The following is a 23,217-nucleotide window of genomic DNA, read 5'->3' on the forward strand; positions in this document are numbered from 1 at the left end:
CGGAAACTTGCTGCAGGCAGCCCTCCGGCTGTTCCTGGTGAACATCTCCTTGTAAATCCCCCGTGGTTTCTTGTACACCTGTCAAGTTTGGCCAGGGTACGCAGTTTGCATTTCTGCACAATTGCACCTGCATAGTTCTGCCGCGGGTGCAAATATTGAGGAGTGGCAGCCAGATAGGCTGGTCCCCGTAGGACACTGCCAGCGGACTCGGTATATCTGCTTCCCGTTCTTCTCACCTGAGTGCTACTGATTCCAGCTTTGACTTCTACACACTACTCAACCGGAGCAGTAAGTTGAACCCCTACTTATGGCACTATGTGAAAGTTTGGAGAACTAGAGCTCAGTTGTTTGACACAGGACCACTCTCCATCCAGCACTATGGACGGCACTGCTTACATCTGGCTCTAATTAGTCCACGGCTGTGTTCAGCCGAATGACCTCTGCCGGGAACACTCAGAATGATGTTCTGAGTTATTACAACATAGGAGCGTTTCACTGCTTTCAAGGCTTCTTAGGAAGAATTCCGGAATTTTGCTGCCGGCAGGCCTGCGGCTGTTCCGGGTGAACATCTCCTTTTAAATCCCCCGTGGTTTCTTGCACACCCGTGAAGTTTGGCCAGGGTACCCAGTTTGCCTTGCTGCACAATTGGGCCTGCATAGCTCTGCCGCGGTTGCAAACATTCAGGCGTGGCAGCCAGATAGGCTAGTCCACATAGGACACTGCCAGGGGACCTGGTATATCTGGTTCCCGTTCTTCTCACCTGAGTGCTACTGATTCCAGCTTGACCCCGACACTCAACTCAACTGGAGCAGTAAGTTGAACCTCTACTTATGGCACTTTGTGAAAGTTTGGAAAGCTAGAGCTCAGTTGTTTGGCACGCGACCACTGTCCATCCAGCACTATCCACGGCACTGCGTACATCTAGCTCTAATTAGTCCACGGTTGTGTTCAGCCGAATGACCTCTGCGGGAACACTCAGAATGAGGTTCTGGGTTATTGCAACATAGGAGCGTTTCACTGCTTTCAAGGCTTCTTAGGAAGAATTCCGGTATCTTGCTGCCAACAGGCCTCTGGCAGTTCCGGGTGAACATCTCCTTGTAAATCCCCCGTGGTTTCTTCTACAGCCATGAAGTTTGGCCAGGGTACGCAGTTTGCATTGCTGCACAATTGCGCCTGCACAGCTCTGCCGCGTTTGCAAACATTCAGGCGGGGCAGCCAGATAGGCTGGTCCCCGTGGGACACTGCCAGCGAACTTTGTATATCTGCTTCCCGTTCTCACCTGAGTGCTCCCGATTTCAGCTTTAACGGCTGCACTCTACTCAACGGGAGCAGTAAATTGAACCTCTACTTATGAAACTCTCTGAAAGTTTGGAGAACCAGAGCTCAGTTGTTTGACACGCGACCACTGTCCATCCAGCACTATGTATTGCACTACCTACATCTGGCTCTAATTAGTCCGCGGTTGTGTTCAGCCGAATGACCTCTGCTTGGAACACTCAGAATGAGTTTCTGAGTTATTGCAACATAGGAGCTTTTCACTGCTTTCAAGACATCTTATGAAGAATTCTGGAATCTTGCTGCCAACAGGCCTCTGGCTGTTCCGAGTGAACATCTTCTTGAAAATCCCCCGTGGTTTCTTGTAAACCCATGAAGTTTGTCCAGGGTACCCAGTTTGCATTGCTGCACAATTGCGCCTGCATAGCTCTGCCACATTTGTAAACATTCAGGCGTGGCATCCAGACAGGCTGGTCACCGTAGGACATTGCCAGCAGACTCGATATATCTGCTTCCCGTTCTTCTCACCTGAGTGCTACTGATATCACCTTTGACGGCTACACTCTACTCGACCGGAGCAGTAAGTTGAACCTCTACTTCTGGCACTCTGTGAAAGTTTGGAGAAGTAGAGCTCAGTTGTTTGGCACGCGCCCACTGTCCATCCAGCACTATGGACGGCACTGCCTACATCTGGCTCTAATTAGTCCACGGTTGTGTTGAGCCAAATGACCTCTGCCGGGAACACTCAGAATGAGGTTCTGAGTTACTACAACATAGCAGCGTTTCACTGCTCTCAAGTCTTCTTAGGAAGAATTCCGGAATCTTGCTGCCCGCAGGCCTCCAGCTGTTCCGGGTGAACATCTCCTTGTAAATCCCACTTGGTTTCTTGTACACCCGTGAATTTTGGCCAGGGTACGCAGTTTGCATTGCTACATAACTGAGCCTGCATAGCTCAGCCACGGTTGCAAACATTCAGGAGAGAAAACCAGATAGTCTGGTCCACCTACGACACTGCCAGCAGACTGGGTATATCTGCTTCCCGTTCTTCTCACCTTAGTGCTACTGATTCCAGCTTTGACGGCTACACTCTACTCAACCGGAGCAGTAAGTTGAACCTCTACTTATGGCACTCTTTTTAAGTTTGGAGAACTAGAGCTCAGTTGTTTGGCACGCGACCACTGTCGATCCAGCACTATGGACGGCACTGCCTACATCTGGCTCTAATTAGTCCACGGTTGTGCTCATCCGAATGACCGTTGCCGGGAACAGTAAGAATGAGGTGTAGAGTTATTGCAACATAGGAACATTTCACTGCTTAAAAGGCTTCTTAGGAAAAATTTCGGAATCCTGCTGCCGGCAGGTCTCCGGCTGTTCCGTGTGAACATCTCCTTGTAAATCCCCCGTGGTTTCTTGTACACCCGTGAAGTTTGGCCAGCGTACGCAGTTTGGATTGCTGCACAATTTCGCCTGGATAACTCTCCCGCGGTTGCAAATATTCAGGCGTGGCAGCCAGATACGCTGGTCCCCGTAGGACACTGCCAGCGGACTGGGTATATCTGCTTCCCGTCCTCCTTACCTGAGTGCTACTGATTCCAGCTTTGAAGGCTACACTACTCAACCAGAGCAGTAAGTTGAAACTCTACTTATGGCACTCTGTGAAAGTTTGGATAACTAGAGCTCTGTTGTTTGGCATGCACCCACTCTCCATCCAGCACTATGGACGGCACTGCCTACAACTTGCTCTAATTAGTCCACGGTTTTGTTCAGGGGAATGACCTCGGCCCGGAAAACTCAGAATGAGGTTCTGAGTTATTGCAACAGAGGAACGTTTCACTGCTTTCAAGACTTCTTGGGAAGAATTCCAGAATCTGGCTGCCGGCAGACCTCCGGCTGTTCCCGGTGAACATCTCCTTGTAAATCCCCCGTGGTTTCTTGTGAACCCGTGAAGTTTGGACAGGCTAAGCAGTTTGCATTGTTGCACAATTGAGCCTGCATAGCTCTGCCACTGTTGCAAACACTCAGGCGAGGCAGCCAGATAGGCTGGTCCCCGTAGGACACTGACAGCGGATTGGGTATATCTGCTTCCCGTTCTTCTCACCTGAGTGCTAATGATTCCAGCTTTGACGACTACACTCTGTTCAACCGGAGCAGTAAGTTGTACCTCTACTTATGGCACTCTGTGAAAATTTGGAGAACTAGAGCTCAGTTGTTTGGCACGCGACCACTGTCCATCCAGCACTATCCACGGCACTGCCTACATCTGGCTCTAAATAGTCTACGGTTGTGTTCAGCCGAATGACCTCTGAATGAGGTTCTGAGTTAGTGCAACATAGGAGCGTTTCACTGCTTTCAAGGCTTCTTAGGAAGAATTCCACAATCTTGCTGCCGGCAGGCCTCCGGCTGTTCCGGTTGAATATCTCCTTGTAAATCCCCCGTGGTTTCTCATACACCTGTGAAGTTTGGCCAGGGTACACAGTTTGAATTGCTGCACTATTGTGCCTCCATAGCTCTGCCGTGGTTGCGAACATTCAGGGGTGGCAGCCAGATAGATTGGATCCCGAATGACACTGCCAGTGAACTGGGTATATCTGCTTCCCGTTCTTCTCACCTGAGTGCTAATGATTCCAGCTCTGACGGCTACACCTACTCAACCGGAGCAGTAAGTTGAACCTCTACTTATGGCACTCTGTGAAAGTGTGTAGAACTAGAGATCAGTTGTTTGTAACGTGACCACTGTCCATCCAGCACTATGGACGGCACTGCCTACACCTGGTCCTAATTAGTCCACGGTTGTGTTCAGCCGAATGACCTCTGCCGGGAACATTCAGAATGAATTTCTGAGTTATTGCAACATAGGATCGTTTCACAGCTTTCAAGGCTTCTTAGGAAGAATTCCAGAATCTTGCTGCCGGCAGGCCTCTGGCTGTTCCGGGTGAACATCTCTTTGTAAATCCCCCGTGGTTTCTTGTACAGCAGTGAAGTTTGACCAGGGCACGGAGTTTGCATTGCTGCACAATTGTGCCATCATACCTATGCCTCGGTTGCAAACATTCAGGCGTGGCAGCCAGATATGCTGGTCCCCGTAGGACACTGCCAGCGGACTAGGTGTGTCTGCTTCCCATTCTTCTCACCTGGGGGCTATTGATTCCAGCTTGGCGGCCACACTCTATTCAACCAGAGAAGTAAGTTGAACCTCTAATTATGGCACTCTGTGAAAGTTTGGAGAACTAGAGCTCAGTTGTTTGGCAGGTGACAACTGTCCATCCAGCACTATGGACGGCACTTCCTACATCTGGCTCTAATTAGCCCATGGTTGTGTTCAGCGGAAAGACCTCTGCCTTGAACACTCAGAATAAGTTTCTGAGTTATTGCAACATAGGAGCGTTTCACTGCTTACAAGGCCTCTTAGGAAGATTTCCGGAATCTTGCTGCCGGCAGGACTCCGGCTATTCCTGGTGAACATATCCTTGTAAATCCCCCGTGGTTTCTTGTACACCCATGAAGTTTGCCAGGGTACGCAGTTTGCATTGCTGCACAATTGCACCTGCATAGTTCTGCCGCGGGTGCAAATATTGAGGAGTGGCAGCCAGATAGGCTGGTCCCCGTAGGACACTGCCAGCGGACTCGGTATATCTACTTCCCGTTCTTCTCACCTGAGTGCTACTGATTCCAGCTTTGACTTCTACACACTACTCAACCGGAGCAGTAAGTTGAACCTCTACTTATGGCATTATGTGAAAGTTTGGAGAACTAGAGCTCAGTTGTTTGACACAGGACCACTGTCCATCCAGCACTATGGACGGAACTGCTTACATCTGGCTCTAATTAGTCCACGGCTGGGTTCAGCCGAATGACCTCTGCCGGGAGCACTCAGAATGAGGTTCTGAGTTATTGCAACATAGGAGGGTTTCACTGCTTTCAAGGCTTCTTAGGAAGAATTCTGGAATTTTGCTGCCGGCAGGCCTGAGGCTGTTCCGGGTGAACATCTCTTTTTAAATCCCCCGTGGTTTCTTGTACACCCGTGAAGTTTGGCCAGGGTACCCTGTTTGCATTGCTGCACAATTGGGCCTGCATAGCTCTGCCGCGGTTGCAAATATTCAGGCGTGGCAGCCAGATAGGCTGGTCCACATAGGACACTGCCAGCGGACCAGGTATATCTGGTTCCCGTTCTTCTCACCTGAGTGCTACTGATTCCAGCTTTGACCCCTACACTCAACTCAACTGGAGCAGTAAGTTGAACCTCTACTTATGGCACTCTGTGAAAGTTTGGAGAACTAGAGCTCAGTTGTTTGGTACGGGACCACTGTCCATCCAGCACTATCGACGACACTGCGTACATCTGGCTCTAATTAGTCCACGGTTGTGTTCAGCCGAATGACCTCTGCCGGGAACACTCAGAATGAGGTTCTGAGGTATTGCAACATAGGAGCGTTTCACTGCTTTCAAGGCCTCTTAGGAAGAATTCCAGAATCTTGCGGCCGGCAGGCCTCCGGCTGTTCCGAGTGAACTTCTCCTTGTAAATCCCCGGTGGTTTCTGGTACACCCATGAAGTTTGGCCAGGGTTCGCAGTTTGCATTGCTGCATAATTGCGCCTGCATAGCTCTGCCGCAGGTGCAAACATTCACGAGTGGTAGCCAGATAGGCTGGTCCCCCTAGGAGGCTGCAAACGGACTCATTATATCTGCTTCCCGTTCTTGTCACCTGAGTGCTACTGATTCCAGCTTTGACGGCTACAGTCTACGCAACTGGAGCAGTAAGTTGAACCTCCTCTTATGGCACTCTGTGAAAGTTTGGAGAACTAGAGCTCAGTTATTTGGCATGCGAACACACTCCATCCAGCACTATGGACGGAACTGCCTACATCTTGCTCTAATTAGTCCACGGTTGTGTTCAGCCGAATGACCTCTTCCGGGAACACTCAGAATGAGGTTCTGAGTTATTGCTACATAGGAGCATTTCACTGCTTTCAAGGCTTCTTAGCAAGAATTCCAGAATCTTGCTGCCGACAGGCCTCCGGATGTTCCGGGTAAACATCTCCTTGTAAATGCCCCGTTTTTTCTTGTACACACAGGAAAGTTGGCCAGTGTACGCAGTTTTCATTGCTGCACAATTGCGCCTGCATAGCTCTGCCGCAGTTGCAAACATTCAGGCGTGGCAGCCAGATAGGATGGTCCCCGAAGGACACTGCCAGCGGAATGCTTATATCTGCTTCCTGTTCTTCTCACCTGAGTGCTACTGATTCCAGCTTTGACCGCTACCCTCTACTCAACCGGAGCAGTAGGTTGAACCTCTACTTATGGCCCTCTGTGAAAGTTTGGAGAACTAGAGCTCAGTTGTTTGGCACTGGACCACTGTCCATCCAGCACTATGGACGGCACTCAATACATCTGGTTCTAATTAGTCCACGGTTGTGTTCAGCCGAATGACCTCTGCCGGGAACACTCAGAATGAGGTTCTGAGTTATTGCAACATGGGAGCGTTTCACTGCTTTCAAGACTTCTAAGGAAGAATTCCGGAATCTTAATGCCGGCAGGCCTCCTGCTGTTCCGGGTGAACATCTCCTTGTAAATCCCCCGTGGTTTCTTGTACAACCGGGAAGTTTGGCCAGGGAACGCAGTTTGCATTGCTACACAATTGCGCCTGCATAGCTCTGCCGTGGTTGCAAACATTCAGGCTTGGCAGCCAGATAGGCTGGTACCCGTTGGACCCTGCCCGCGGACAGGGTATATCTGTTTCCCGTTCTTCTCACCTGAGTAGTAATGATTCCAGTTTTGCCGGCTACACTCTACTCAATCGGAGCTGTAACTGGAACCTCTACTTATGGCACTCTGTGAACGTTTGGAGAACTAGGACTCAGTTGTTTGTCACGCGACCACTGTCCATCCAGCACTCTGGACGGCAATGCCTACTTCTGGCTCTAATTAGTCCACGGTTGTGTTCAGCCGAATAACTTCTGAATGAGGTTCTGAGTTATTGCAACATAGGAGCATTTCACTGCTTTCAAGGCTTCTTAGGAAGAATTCCGGAATCTTGCTGCCGGCAGGCCTCAGGCTGTTACGGGTGAACATCTCCTTGTAAATCCCCCGTGGTTTCTTCTACACCCATGAAGTTTGGCCAGGGAATGCAGTTTGCATTGCTGCACAATTGCGCCTGAATAGCTCTTCCGTGGTTGCAAACATTCAGGTGTGGCTTCCAGAAAGGCGGTCCCCATAGCACACCGCCAGCGGACTGCTTATATCTGCTTCCTTTTCTTCTCACCTGAGTGCTACTGATTCCAGATTTGACGGCTGCACTCTACTCAACCGGAGCAGTAAGTTGAACCTCTACTTATGGCACTCTGTGAAATTTTGGAGAACTGGAGCTCAATTGTTTGGCATGTGACCACTGTCCATCCAGCGCTATGGACGGCACTGCCTACATCTGGCTCTAATTAGTCCACGGTTGTGTTCAGCCGAATTACCTCTGCCGGAAACACTCAGAATGAGGTTCTGAGTTATTGCAACATAGGAGCGTTTCACTGCTTTCTAGGCCTCTTAGGAAGAATTTCGGAAACTTGCTGCCGGGAGGGATCCGGCTGCTCCCGATGAACATCTCCTTGTCAATCCCCTGTGGTTTCTTGTACACCCGTGAAGTTTGCCCAGGGCATGTAGTTTGCACTGCTGCACAATTGCGCCTGCATAGCTCTGCCGTGGTTGCAAACATTCAGGCGTGGCAGCCAGATAGGATGGTCCCCTTACTACATTGCCAGCGGACAGGTTATATCTGCTTCCCGTTCTTCTCACCTGAGTGCTACTGATTCCAGCTTTGACGGCTATACTCTACTCAACCGGAGCAGTAAGTTGAACCTCTACTTATGGCACTCTGTGAAAGTTTGGAGAACTACAGCTCAGTTGTTTGGCACGCGACCACTTTCCATCCACCACTATGGACGGCACTGCCTACATCTAGCTCTAATTAGTCCATGGTTGTGTTCAGCCGAATGATCTCTGTCGGGAACACTCAGAATGAGGTTCTGAGTTATTGCAACATAGGAGGGTTTCACTGCTTTCAAGGCCTCTTAGGAAGAATTCCTACATCTTGCTGCCGACAGGTCTCTGGCTGTTCCGGGTGAACATCTCCTTGTAAATCCCCCGTGGTTTCTTGTACACTCGTGAAGTTTGGCTAGGGTACGCAGTTTGGACTGCTGCACAATTACGCCTAAATAGCTCTGCCGTGGTTGCAAACATTCCGGCGTGGCAGCCAGATAGGCTGGTCCCCGTAGGACACTTCCAGCGGACTGGGTATATCTGCTTCCCGTTCTTCACACCTGAGTGCTACTGATTCCAACTTTGACGGCTACACTCTACTCAACCGGAGAAGTAAAGTGAACCTCTACTTATGGCACTCTGTGAAAGTTTGGAGAACTAGAGCTCAGTTGTTTGGCACGCGACCACTGTCTATCCAGCATTATGGACGGCATCTGGCTCTACTTAGTCCACGGTTGTGTTCAGCCAAATGACCTCTGCCGGGAAAACTCAGAATGAGGTTCTGATTTATTGCAACATGGGAGCGTTTCACTGCTTTCTAGACCTCTTAGGAAGAATTCCTACATCTTGCTGCCGGCAGGTCTCCTGCTGTTCCCGGTGAACATCTCCTTGTAAATCCCCCGTGGTTTCTTCTACACCCCTAAAGTTTGGCCAGGGTACCCAGTTTGAATTGCTGCACAATTGAGCCTGTTTAACTCTACCGCCGTTGCAAATATTCAGGCATGGCAGCCAGATAAGCTGGTCCCCATAGGACACTGCCAGCGAACTGGGTATATCTGCTTCCCGTTCTTCTCACCTGAGTGCTACTGATTCCAGCTTTGAAGGCTACACTCTACTCAGTCGGAGCAGTAAGTTGAACTTCTACTTATGGCACTCTGTGAAAGTTTGGAGAACTAGAGCTCAGTTGTTTAGCACTGGACCACTGTCCACCGAGCACTATGGAGTACACTGCATACATCTTTCTCTAATTAGTCCACGGTTTTGTTCAGCCGAATGACCTCTGCCGGGAACACTCAGAATGAGGTTCTGAGTTATTGCAACATAGGAGCTTTTCACTGCTTTCAAGGCTTCTTAGGAAGAATTTCGGAATCTTGCTGCTGGAATCCCTCCGTCTGTTATGAGTGAACATCTCCTTGTAAATCCCCCGTGGTTTCTTGTACACCCGTGAAGTTTGGCCAGGGTACGCAGTTTGCATTGCTGCACAATTGCGCCTGCATAGCTCTGGCTTGGTTGTAAACATTCAGGCGTGGCAGCCAGATAGGCTGGTCCCCATAGGACATTGCCAGCGGACTGGGTATATATGCTTCCCGTTCTTCTCACCTGAGTTCTACTGATTCCATCGTTGACGGCTGAACTCTACTCAACCGGAGCAGTAAGTTGGACCTGTACTTATGGCACTCTGTGAAAATTTGGAGAACTAGCGCTCAGTTGTTTGGCACGCGACCACTGTCCATCCAGCGATATGGACGCCACTCCCTACATTGGCACTAATTAGTGCACGGTCGTGTTTAGCCGAATGACCTCTGCCAGGAACACTCAGAATGAGGTTCTGAGTTATTGCAACATAGGAGCGTTTCACTGCTTTCAAGGATTGTTAGGAAGTTTCCGGAATCTTCCTGTCGGCAGGCCTCCGGCTGTTCCGGGTGAACATCTTGTAAATCCCCCGTGGTTTCTTCTACACCCATGAAGTTTGGCCAGGGTATGCAGTTTGCATTGCTGCACAATTGCGCCTGCATAGCTCTGCCGTGGTTCCAAACATTCAGGCGTCTCTGCAAGATAGGCTGGTCCCCATAGTACACTGCCAGCTGACTGGGTATATCTGCTTCCCGTTCTTCTCACCTGAGTGCTACTGATTAAAGCTTTGACGGCTACACTCTACTCATCCGGAGCAAGGAGTTCAACCTAAACTTATGGCCCTCTGTGAAAGTTTGGAGAACTAGAGCTCAGTTGTTTGGCCCGCGACAACTGTCCATCCAGCACTATGGACGGCACTGCCTACATCTCGCTCTAATTAGTCCACGGTTGTGTTCAGCCGAATGACCTCTGCCGGTAACAGTCAGAATGAGGTTCTGAGTTATTGCAACATAGGAGCGTTTCAGTGCTCTCAAGGCTTCTTAGGAAGAATTCCTGAATCTTGCTGCCGGCAGGCCTCCGGCTGTTCCGGGTGAACATCTCGTTATAAATCCCCCGTGGTTTCTTGTACACCCGTGAAGTTTGGCCAGGGTACGTAGTTTGCATTGCTGCACAATTGCGCCTGCATAGCTCTGCCGCGGTTGCAAACATTCAGGCGTGGCAGCCAGATAGGCTGCTCCCCGTAAGACACTGGCAGCTGACTGGTTATATCTGCTTCCTGTTCTTCTCACCTGAGTGCTACTGATTCCAGCTTTGACGTCTACACTCTACTCAACCGGAGCAGTAAGTTGAACCTCTGCATATGGCACTCTGTGAAAGTTTGGAGAACTAGAGCTCAGTTGTTTGGCACGGTATCACTGTCCATCCAGCACTATGGTCGGCAATGCCTACATCTGGCTCTAATTATTCCACGGTTGTGTTGAGCCTAATGACCTCTGCGGGAACACTCAGAATGAGGTTCTGATTTATTGCAACATTGGAGCGTTTCACTGCTTTCAAGGCTTCTTAGTAAGATTTCCAGAATCTCGCTGCCGGCAGGCCTCCGGCTGTTCGGGGTGAACATCTCCTTGAAAATATCCCATGGTTTCTTCTACACCCCTGAAGTTTGGCCAGGGTACGCAGTTTGCATTGGTGCACAATTGCGCCTGCATAGCTGTGCCGCGGTTGCAAACATTCAGGCGTGGCAGTCAGATAGGCTGGTCCCCGTAGGACACTGCCAGCGAACTGGGTATATCTGCTTCACGTTCTTCTCACCTGAGCGCTACTGATTCCAGCTTTCACTTCTACACTCTACTCAACCTGAGCAGTAAGTTGAACCTCTACTTATGGCACTCTGTGAAACTTTGGAGAACTAGAGCTCGGTTGTTTGGCACGCGACCACTGTCCATCCACCACTATGGACGGCACTGCCTACATCTGGCTCTAATTAGTCCACGGTTGTGTTCAGCCGAATGACCTCTGCCGGGAACACTCAGAATGAAGTTCTGAGTTATTGCAACATAGGAGCGTTTCACTGCTTTCAAGGCTTCTCTGGAAGCATTCCAGAATCCTGCTGCCGGTTGGCCTCCGGCTGTTCCGGGTGAACATCTCCTTGTAAATCCCCCGTGGTTTCTTCGACATCAGTGAAGATTGGCCACGGTTTGCAGTTTGCATTGCTGCACAATTGTGCCTGCATAGCTCTGCCGCGGTTACAAACATTCAGGCATGGCATCCAGATAGGCTGGTCCCCGTAGGACAGTTCCAGCTGACTGGGTATATCTGTTTCCCGTTCTTCTCATCTGAGTGCTACTGATTCCTGCTTTGAAGGCTAAACTCTACTCAACCGGAGCAGTAAGTTGAACCTCTACTTATGGCACTCTGTGAAAGTTTGGAGAACTAGAGTTCAGTTGTTTGGCACAAGACCTCTGTCCATCCAGCACTATGGACGGCACTGCCTACATCTGGTTCTAATTAGTTCACGGTTGTGTTTAGCCGAATGACCTCTGCCGGGATCACTCAGAATGAGGTTGTGAGTTATTACAACATAGGAGCGTTTCACTGCTTTCAAGGCTTCTTAGGAAGAATTCCGTAATCTTACTGCCGGCTGGCCTCTGGTTGTTCCAGTTAAACATCTGCTTGTAAATCCCCCGTGGATTCGTGTACACCCGTGAAGTTTGGCCAGGGTACGCAGTTTGAATTGCTGCACAATTGAGCCTGCATAGCTCTGCCGCGGTTGCAAACATTCAGGCATGGCAGCCAGATAGGCTGGTCCCCATAGGACATTGCCAGCGGACTGGGTGTATATGCTTCCCGTTCTTCTCACCTGAGTGCTACTGAATCCATCATTGACGGCTGCACTCTACTCAACCGGAGCAGTAAGTTGGACCTGTACTTATGGCACTCTGTGAAAATTTGGAGACCTAGTGCTCAGTTGTTTGGCACGCGACCACTGTCCATCCAGCGATATGGACGCCACTCCCTACATTGGCTCTAATTAGTCCACGGTCGTGTTTAGCCGAATGACCTCTGCCGGGAACACTCAGAATGAGGTTCTGAGTTATTGCAACATAGGAGCGTTTCACTGCTTTCAAGTATTCTTAGGAAGATTAGGGAATCTTCCTGTCGGCAGTCGTCCGGATGTTCCGGGTGAATATCTCCTTGTAAATCCCCCGTGGTTTTTTCTACAACAGTGATGTTTGGCCAGGGTACCCAGTTTGCATTACTGCACAATTGCGCCTGCATAGCTCTGCCACGGTTACAAACATTCAGGCGTGGCTGCAAGATAGGCTGGTCCCCATAGTACAGTGCCAGCTGACTGGGTATATCTGCTTCCCGTTCTCCTCACCTGAGCTACTGATTCTAGCTTTGACGGCTACACTCTAATCATCCGGAGCAGGAAGTTCAACCTAAACTTATGGCCCTCTGTGAAAGTTTGGAGAACTAGAGCTCAGTTGTTTGGCACGCGTCCACTGTCCATCCAGCACTATGGACGGCAGTGCCTACATCTGGCTCTAATTAGTCCACGGTTGTGTTCAGCAGAATGACCTCTGCCGGGAACAGTCAGAATGAGGTTCTGAGTTATTGCAACATCGCAGCGTTTCACTGCTTTCAATGCTTCTTATTAAGATTTCCAGAATCTCGCTGCCGGCAGGCCTCCGGCTGTTCCGGGTGAACATCTCCTTGTAAATCCCCCATGGTTTCTTCTACACCCATGAAGTTTGGCCAGGGTACACAGTTCTAATTGCTGCAAAACTGCGCCTGCATAGCTGTGCCGCGGTTCCAAACATTCAGGCGTGGCAGCCAGATAGGCTGGTCCCCGTACTACACTGCCAGCGGACTGGGTATATCTTCTTCCCGTTCTTCTCACCTGAGTGCTACTGATTCCACCTTTCATGGCTACACTCTACTAAACCAGAGCAGAAAGTTGAACCTCTACGTATGGCACTCTGTGAAAGTTTGCAGAACTAGAGCTCAGTTGTTTGGCACGCGACCTCTGTCCATCTAGCATTATGGACGGCACTGCCTACATCTGGCTCTAATCAGTCCAGGGTTGTTTTCAGCCGAATGACCTCTGCCGGGAACACTCAGAATGAGGTTCTGAGTTATTGCAACATGGGAGTGTTTCACTGCTTTCTAGCCTTCTTAGGAAGAATTCCTACATCTTGCTGCCGGCAGGCCTCCGACTATTCCTGGTGAACATCTCCTTGTAAATCTCCCGTAGTTTCTTCTACACCCGTGAAGTTTCGCCAGGGTACCCAGTTTGCATTACTGCACAATTGCGCCTGCAAAGCTCTGCCAAGGTTCCAAACATTCAGGCGTGGCTGCAAGATCGGCTGGTCCCCATAGTACAGTGCCAGCTGACTGGGTATATCTGCTTCCCGTTCTTCTCACCTGAGTGCTACTGATTCCAGCTTTGACGGCTACACTCTACCCATTCCTAGCAGGGAGTTCAACCTAAACATATGGTCCTCTGTGAAAGTTTCGAGAACTAGAGCTCAGTTGTTTGGCACGTGTCCACTGTCCATCCAGCACTATGGACGGCACGGCCTACATCTGGCTCTAATTAGTCCACGGTTGTGTTCAGCAGAATGACCTTTGCCGGGAACAGTCAGAATGAGGTTCTGCATTTTTGCAACATATGAGCGTTTCACTGCTTTCAAGACTTCTTAGGAAGAATTCCGGAATCTTGCGACCGGCAGGCCTCCGGCTGTTCCAGGTGAACATCTCCTTATATATTCCCCGTGGTTTCTTGTACACCCGTGAAGTTTGGCCAGGGTACGTAGTTTGCATTGCTGCACAATTGCGCCTGCATAGCTATGCCGCGGTTGCAAACATTCAGGCGTGGCAGCCAGATAGGCTGCTCCCCGTAAGACACTGCCAGCTGACTGGTTATATCTGCTTCCCGTTCTTCTCAGCAGAGTGCTACTGATTCCAGCTTTGACCGCTACACTCTACTCAACCAGAGCAGTAAGTTGAATCTCTACTTATGGCACTCTGTGAATGTTTGGAGAACTAGAGCTCAGTTGTTTGGTACGCGACCACAGTCCATCGAGCACTATGGACGCCACTGCGTACATCTGGCTCTAATTATTCCATGGTTGTGTTCAACCGAATGAAATCTGGCGGGAACACTCAGAATGCGGTTTTGAGTTACTGCAACATAGGAGCGTTTCACTGCTTTCAAGGCTTCTTAGGAAGAATTCCGGAATCTTGCTGCCGGCAGGCCTCCGGCTGTTCCCGGTGAACTTCTCCTTGTAAATCCCCCATGGTTTGTTGTACACCCATGAAGTTTGGCCAGGGTACGCAGTTTGCATTGCTGCATAATTGCGCCTGCATAGCTCTGCCGCAGGTGCAAATATTCACGAGTGGTTGCCAGGTAGGCTGGTCCCCCTAGGACGCTGCCAGCGGACTCATTATATCTGTTTCCCGTTCTTGTCACCTGAGCGCTGCTGATTCCAGATTTGACGGCTACACTCTAAACAACCGGAGCAGTAAGTTGAACCTCTACTTATGGCACTCTGGGAAAGTTTGGAGAACTAGAGATGAGTCCTTTGGCACACGACCACTCTCCATCCAGCACTATGGACCTAACTGAATACATCTGGCTCTAATTAGTCCACGGTTGTGTTCAGTCGAATGACCTCTGCCGGGAATACTCAGAATGAGGTTCTGAGTTATTGCAACATAGGAGCGTTTCACTGCTTTCAAGGTCTCTTAGGAAGAATTCCGGAATCTTGCTGCCCGCAGGTCTCCGGCTGTTCCGGTTAAACATCTCCTTGTAAATCCCCCGTGGTTTCTTGTACACCCGTGAAGTTTGGCCAGGGTACGCAGTTTGCATTGCAGCACAATTGTGCCTGGATATCTCTGCCGCGATGCAAACATTCAGGCGTGCCAGCCAGATAGGCTTGTGCCCGGAGAACTCTGCCAGCGGACTGGGTAAATCTGCTTCCCCTTCTTCTCACCTGAGAGCTACTGATTCCAGCTTTGACCCCTGCACTCTACTCAAGTGGAGCAGTAAGTTGAACCTCTACTTATGGCACTCTGTGAAACTTTGGAGAACTAGAGCTCAGTTGTTTGACATGTGACAGCTCTCCATCCAGCCCTATGGACGGCACTGTGTACATCTGGCTCTAATTAGTCCACGGTTGTGTTCAGCCAAATGACCTCTTCCGGGAACACTCAGAATGAGTTTCTGAGTTATTGCAACATAGGAGCTTTTCACTGCTTTCAAGGCTTCTTAGGAAGAATTCTGGAATATTTCTGCTGGCAGGCCTCCGGCTGTTCGGTTGAACATCTCCTTGTAAATCCCCCGTGGTTTCTCGTACACCCGTGAAGTTAGGCCAGGGTACGCAGTTTGCATTGCTGCACAATTGCGCCTGCATAGTTCTGCCACAATTGCAAACATTCAGGCGTGGGAGGCAGATAGGCTGGTCCCCGTAGGACACTGGCAGCGGACTGGGTATATCTGCTTCTCGTTTTTCTCAACTGAGTGCTAGTGATTCAAGCTCTGACGGCTACACCTACTCAACCCGAGCAGTAAGGTGAACCTCTACTTATGGCACTCTGTGAAACTTTGGAGAACTAGAGCTCAGTTGTTTGGCATGCGACCACTGTCCATTCAGCACTATGGACGGCACTGCCTACATCTGGCTCTAATTAGACCACGGTTGTGTTCAGCCAAATGACCTCTGCCAGGAACACTCAGAATGAGATTCTGAGTTATTGCAACATAGGAGCGTTTCACTGCTTTAAAGGCTTCTTAGGAAGAATTCCGGAGACTTGCTGCCGGCAGCCCTCCGGCTGTTCCGGTTGAACATCTCCTTGTAAATCCCCCGTGGTTTCTTGTACACCGGTGAAGTTTGGCCAGGGTACGAAGTTTGCAATCCTGCACAATTGTCCATGCATAGCTATCCCGCGGGTGCAATCATTCAGGCGTGCAGCCAGATAGGATGGTCACCGTAGGACACTGCCAGCGGACTGGGTATATCTGCTTCCCGTTCTTCTCACCTGATTGCTACTGATTCCAGCTTTGACAGCTACACTCTACTCAACTGGAGCAGTAAGATGAACCTCTACTTATGGCACCATGTGAAAGTTTGGGGAACTAGAGCTCAGTTGTTTGGCACGCGACCACAGTCCATCCAGCACTATGGACGACACTGCCTACATCTGGCTCTAATTAGTCCACGGTTGTGTTCAGCCGAATGACCTCTGCCGGGAACACTCAGAATGAGGTTCTCAGTTATTGCAACATAGGAGCGTTTCACTGCTTTCAAGGCTTCCTAGGAAGAATTCCGGAGTCTTGTTGCTGGCAGGCCTCCGGCTGTTCCGGGTGAACATCTTGTAAATCCCCCGTCGTTTCTTCTTCACCCGTGAAATTTGGCCAGGTACGTAGTTTGCATTGCTGCACAATTGCGCCTGCATATCTCTGCCTCGGTTGCAAACATTCAGTCGTGGCAGCCAGATAGGCTGGTCCCAGTAGGACACAGCCAGCGGATTGGGTATATCTGCTTCCCGTTCTTCTCACCTGATTGCTACTGATTCCAGCTTTGACGGCTACACTCTACTCAACCGGAGCAGTAAGATAAACTACTTATGGCACTCTGTGAAAGTTTGGAGAACTAGAGCTCAGTTGTATGACACACGACCACTGTCCATCCAGCACTATGGACGGCACTGCGTACATCTGTCTCTAATTAGTCCACCGTTGTGTTCAGCCGAATGACCTCTGCTGGGAACACTCAGAATGAGGTTCTGAGTTATTGCAACATAGGAGCGTTTCACTGGTTTCCAGGCTTCTTAGGAAGAATTCCGGAATCTTGCTGCCGGCAGGAATCCGGCTGTTCCAGGTGAACATCTCCTTGTAATTCCCCCGTGGTCTCTTCTACACCTGAGAAGTTAGGCCAGGGCACGCAGTCTGCATTGCTGCACAATTGCACCTGCGTAGCTCTGCCACGATTGCAAACATTCAGGTGTGGCAGCCAGATAGGCTTCTCCTTCTAGGACACTGCCAGCTAATTGGGTATATCTGCTTCCCGTACTTCTCACCTGAGTGCTACTAATTCCACCTTTGACGACTACACTCTACTCCTCCGGAGCAGTAAGTTGTACCTCTACTTATGGCACTCTGTGAAAGTTTGTAGAACTAGAGCTCAGTTGTTTGGCACGTGACCACTGTCCATCCAGCACTATGGACGGCACTGCCTACATCTGGCTCTAATTAGTCCATGGTTGTGTTCAGCCAAATGACCTCTGCCGGGAACACTCCGAATGAGGTTCTGAGTTATTGCAACATAGGAGCATTTCACTGCTTTTAAGGCATCTCAGGAAGAATTCCGCAAAATTGCTGCCCGCCGGCCTCCGGCTGTTCCAGGTGAACATCTCCTTGTAAATCACCCATGTTTTCTTCTACACTCATGAAGTTTGGCCAGTGTACGAAGTGTACATTGCTGCACATTTGTGCCTGCAGAGCTCTGCCACTGTTGCAAACCTTCAGGGATGGCATCCAGATAAGCTGGACCCCGTAGGACACTGCCAGCTGAATGGGTATATCAGCTTCCAGCACTATGGACGGCACTTCCTACATGTAGCTCTAATGAGTCCACGGTTGTGTTCAGCCGAATGCCCTCTGCCAGAAACACTCAGAATGAGATTCTGAGTTATTACAACATAGAAGCGTTTCACTGCTTTCAAGGCTTCTTTGGAAGAATTCCCAAATCTTTCTGGAGGCAGGCTTCCAGCTGTTTGGGGTGAACATCTCCTTGTAAATCCCGCGTGGTTTCTTGTAAACCCGTGAAGTTTGGCCAGGATACGCAGTTTGCATTGCTGCACAGTTGCGTCTGCATAGCTCTGCCGCGGTAGCAAATATTCAGGCGTGGCAGCCAGATAGGCTGGGCCCCGTAGGACACTTCCAGCGGACTGGTTATATCTGCTTCCCGTTCTTCTCACCTGCGTGCTAATGATTCCAGCTTTGACGGCCACACTCTACTCAACCAGAGCAGTAAGTTGAACCTCTAATTATGGCACTCTGTGAAAGTTTGGAAAACTAGAGCTCAGTTGTTTGGCTGGCGACCACTGTCCATCTAGCACTATGGACGGCACTGCCTACATCTGGCTCTAATTAGTCCACCGTTGTGTTCAGCCGAATGACCTCTGCCGGGAACACTCAGAATGAGGTTCTGAGTTATTGCAACATAGGAGCGTTTCACAGCTTTCTAGGCCTCTTAGGAAGAATTCCGGAATCTTGCTGCTGGCAGGCCTCCGGATGTTCGGGGTGAACATCTCCTTGTAAATCCCCCGTGGTTTCTTGTACACCCGTGAAGTTTGGCCAGGGAACGCAGGTTGCTTTGCTGCACAATTGCGCCTGTATCGCTCTGCCACGGTTGCAAACCTTCAGGGATGGCATCCAGATAAGCTGGTCCCCGTAGGACACTGCCAGCTGACTGGGTATATCAGCTTCCCGTTCTTCTCACCTGAGTGCTACTGATTCCAGCTTTGAAGGCTACTCTCTACTCAGCCGGAGCAGTAAGTTGAACCTCTACTTATGGCACTCTGTGAACGTTTGGAGAACTAGAGCTCAGGTGTTTGGCACGCGACCACTGTCCATCCAGCACTCTGGACGGCACTGCTTACATCTGTCTCTAATTTGTCCACGGTTGTGTTCAACCGAATGACCTCTGCCGCGAACACTCAGAATGAGGTTCTGAGTTTTTGCAACATAGGAGCGTTTCACTGCTTTCAAGGCTTCTTAGGAAGAATTTGGGAAAAATGCTGCCGGCAGGCTTCCGGCTGTTGCAGCTGATCATCTCCTTGTAAATCCCCCATGGTTTCTTCTACACTCGTGAAGTTTGGCCAGGGTACGAAGTGTGCTTCGCTGCACAATTGTGCCTGCATAGCTCTGCCGTGGTTGCAAACATTTAGGCGTGGCAGCCACATAGGCTGGTCCCCGTAGGACATTGCCATCGGACTGGGTATATCGGCTTCTCGTTCTTCTTACCTGAGTGCTACTGATTCCATCTTTGACGGCTACAGTCTACTCAACCGGAGCAGTAAGTTGAACCTCTACTCATGGCACTCTGTGAAAGTTTGGAGAACTAGAGCTCAGTTGTTTATCACGGGACCACTGTCCATCCAGCAGTATGGACGGCACTGCCTACATCTGGCTCTAATTAGTCCACGATTGTGTTCAGCCGAATGACCTCTGCCGGGAACACTCAGAATGAGGGTCTGAGTTATTGCAACATAGGAACGTTTCACTGCTTTCAAGGCTTCTAAGGAAGAATTCCGGATATTGCTGCTGGCAGGCCTCCGGCTGTTCTGGGTGAACATCCCCTTGTAAGTCCCCTGTGGTTTCTTCTACACCTGTGAAGTTTCTCCAGGGTACCCAGGTTGCATTGCTGCACAATTGCGCCTGCATAGCTCTGCCACGGGTGCAAACATTCTGGCGTGGCAGCCAGATAGGCTGGTCCAGGTAGGACACTGCCAGCGGACTGGGTATATCTGCTTCCCGTTCTTCTCACCTGAGTGCTAATGATTCCAGCTATGAAGGCTACACTCTACTAAGCCGTAGCAGTAAGTTGAACCTCTACTTATGGCACTCTGTGATAGTTTGGAGAACTAGAGCTCAGTTGTTTAGCACGGGACCACTGTCCATCGTGCACTATGGAGGACACTGCATACATTTTCTCTAATTAGTCCACGGTTTTGTTCAGCGGAATGACCTCTGCCGGGAATACTCAGAACGAGGTTCTGAGTTATTGCAACATAGGACCATTTCACTGCTTTCAAGGCTTCTTAGGAAGAAGTCCGGAATCTGTCTGCCGGCAGGCCTCCGACTATTCTGGGTGAACATCTCCTTGTAAATCCCCCGTGGTTTCTTCTACACTCGTGAAGTTGGGCCAGAGTACGAAGTGTGCATTGCTGCCCAATTTCGCCTGCATAGCTCTGCCCCGGTTGCAAACATTCAGGCATGGAAGCCAGATATGCTGTTCCCCATAGGACACCGCTTGCTGACTGGGTATATCTGCTTCCGGTTCTTCTCACCTGGTTGCTACTGATTCCAGCTTTGAAAGCTACACTCTACTCAACCGGAGCAGTAAGTTGAACCTCTACTTATGGCACTCTTTGAAAGTTTGTAGAACTAGAGCTCAGTTGTTTGGCTCGCGACCACTGTCCATAAAGCACTATGGACGGCACTGCGTACATCTGGCTCTAGTTAGTCCATGGTTGTGTTCAGCTGAATGACCTCTGCCGGGAACACTCATAATGAGGTTCTGAGTTATTGCAACATAGGAGCGTTTCACTGCTTTCAAGGCTTCTTAGAAAGAATTCCGGAATCTTTCTGCCGGCAGGCCTCCGGCTGTTCCGGGTGAACATCTCCTTGTAAATCCCCCGTGATTTCATCTACACCCGGGAAGTTTGGCCAGGGTACCCAGTTTGCATTCCCGCACAAATGCACCTGCATAGCTCTGCCACGGGTGCAAACATTCAGATGTGGAGGCCAGATAGGCTGGTCAGGGTAGGACACTGCCAGCCGACTGCGTATATCTGCTTCCCGTTCTTCTCACGTGAGTGCTACTGATGCCAGCTTTGAAGGCTACACTCTACACAGCCGGAGCAGTAAGATGAACCTCTACTTATGGCACTCTGTGAAAGTTTGGAGAACTAGAGCTCAGTTGTTTGGCAGGCGACCGCTCTCCATCCAGCCCTATGGACGGCACTGCCTACATCTGGCTCTAATTAGTCCACGGATGTGTTCAGCCGAATGACCTCTGCCAGGATCACTCAGAATGAGGTTCTGAGTTATTGCAACATGGGAGCGTTTCACTGCTTTCAAGGCTTCTTAGGAAGAATTCCGGAATCTTAATGCCGGCAGGCCTCTTGCTGTTCCGGGTGAACATCTCCTTGTAAATCCCCAGTGGTCTCTTGTACACCGGTGAAGTTTGGTGAGGGTACGCAGTTTGCACTGCTGCACAATTGTGCCTGCATAGCTCTGCCGTGGTTGCAAACATTCTGGCGTGGCAGCCAGATAGGCTGGTCCCCGTAGGACACTGCCAGCGGACTGGGTATATCTGCTTCCCGTTCTTCTCACCTGAGTGCTACTGACTCCAGCTTTGACGGCTACACTCTACTCAACCGGAGCAGTAAGTTGAACCTCTACTTATGGCACTCTGTGAAAGTTTGGAGAACTAGAGCTCAGTCGTTTGGCCCGGGACCACTGTCCATAAAGCACTATGGAGGGCACTGCCTACATCTGGCTCTAATTAGTCCACGGTTGTGTTCAGTCGAATGACCTCTGCTGGCAAAACTCAGAATGAGGTTCTGAGTTATTGCAACATGTGAGCGTTTTACTGCTTTCTAGGCCTGTTAGGAAGAATTCCTATATCTTTCTGCCGGCAGGTCTTCGGCTGTTCCCGGTGAACATCTCCTTTTAAATCCCCCGTGGTTACTTGTACACTCGTGAAGTTTGGCCAGGGTACACAGTTTGCATTGCTGCACAATTACACCTGCATAGCTCTGCCGTGCTTGCAAACATTCAGGTGTGTTAGCCACATAGGCTGGTCCCCGTAGGACATTGCCAGTGGACTATGTATATGTGCTTCCCGTTTTTCTCCCTTAAGTGCTACTGATTCAAGGTTTGACGGCTACACTCTACTCAACCGGATCAGTAAGTTCAACCTCTACTTATGGCACTTTGTGAAAGTTTGGAGAACTAGCCCTCAGTTGTTTGGAACGCGACCACTGTCTATCCAGCACTGTGGACGGCACTGCCTACATCTGACTCTAATTATTCCACGGTTGTGTTCAGCCGAATGACCTCTGCCATGAACACTCAGAATGAGTATATGAGTTATTGCAACATAGGAGCGTTTCACTGCTTTCTAGGCTTCTTAGGAAGAATTCCGGAATCTTGCTGCCCGCAATCCTGTGTCTGTTCCAAGTGAATATCTCCTTGTAAATCCCCCGTGGTTTCTTTTACACCCGTGAAGTTTGGCCTGGGTATGCAATTTGCATTGCTGCACAATTGCGCCTGCATAGCTCTGCCGCGGTTGCAAACATTCAGGCCTGGCAGCCAAATACACTTCTCCCTGTAGGAACAATGTCAGCAGACTGGGTATATCTGCGTACCTTTCTTCTCACCTGAGTGCTACTGATTCCAGCTGTGACTTCTACACTCTACTCAAACGGAGCAGTAAGTTGAACCTCTACTTATGGCACTCTGTGAAAGTTTGGAGAACTAGAGCTCAGTTGTTTTGCCCGCGAAAACTGTCCATCTAGCACTATGGACGGCTCTCCATACATCGGGCTCTAATTAGTCCACTGTTGTGTTCACCCGAATGACCTCTGCCGGGAACACTCAGAATCAGGGTCTGAGTTATTGCAACATAGGAGCGTTTCACTGCTTTCAAGGCTTCTTAGGAAGAATTCCGGAATATTGCTGCCGGCAGGTCTCAGGCTGTTCTGGGTTAACATCTCCTTGTAAATCCCTTGTGGTTTCTTGTACACCCGTGAAGTTTGGCCACAGTACCCAGTTTGCATTGCTGCACAATTGTGCCTGCATAGCTCTACCGCGGGTGCAAACATTCAGGCTTGGCAGCCAGATAGGGTGGTCCCGGTAAGACACTGCCAGCGGACTGGGTATGTCTGCTTCCCGTTCTTCTCATGTGAGTAGTGCTGATTCCAGCTTTGACGGCTACACTCTCCTCAACCGGAGCAGTAAGTTGAACCTCTACTTATGGCATTCTGTGAAAGTTTGGAGAACTAGAGCTAAGTTTTTTGTCACTGGACCACTGTCCATCCAGCACTA

This window comes from Dipodomys spectabilis, unplaced genomic scaffold, assembly GCF_019054845.1.
Source record: "Dipodomys spectabilis isolate Male_0828 unplaced genomic scaffold, ASM1905484v1 ptg000308l, whole genome shotgun sequence".
NCBI lineage: Eukaryota > Metazoa > Chordata > Mammalia > Rodentia > Heteromyidae > Dipodomys > Dipodomys spectabilis.